A 270-nucleotide genomic window follows, 5' to 3' on the forward strand; every position below is an offset into this window, starting at 1 on the left:
TTTTTTTTTTTTTTCTTACCCTGTAAACTGAAATCTGAAGATACGTAGAAGAGAAATCACAAGTGGAAGGTTTGGGCTCAGGCTGACTTGGAGGACTGCACATGAGCACAGTGAAAGGCAGATCGCTGTGCATGGCACCCACAGCTCACCCAAAGGCACAACGTCAGCAGGACCTGCACTGCCCTCAGACCTTTCAGCACATGACCCAGAGCTGCCCCGTGTTCTTTTGGGAACACATCTGTGCTCTCTTTTCCCGATATTTTTAGCTCA

Source organism: Meleagris gallopavo, chromosome 22 (assembly GCF_000146605.3).
Source record: "Meleagris gallopavo isolate NT-WF06-2002-E0010 breed Aviagen turkey brand Nicholas breeding stock chromosome 22, Turkey_5.1, whole genome shotgun sequence".
In the NCBI taxonomy this organism is placed as follows: domain Eukaryota; kingdom Metazoa; phylum Chordata; class Aves; order Galliformes; family Phasianidae; genus Meleagris; species Meleagris gallopavo.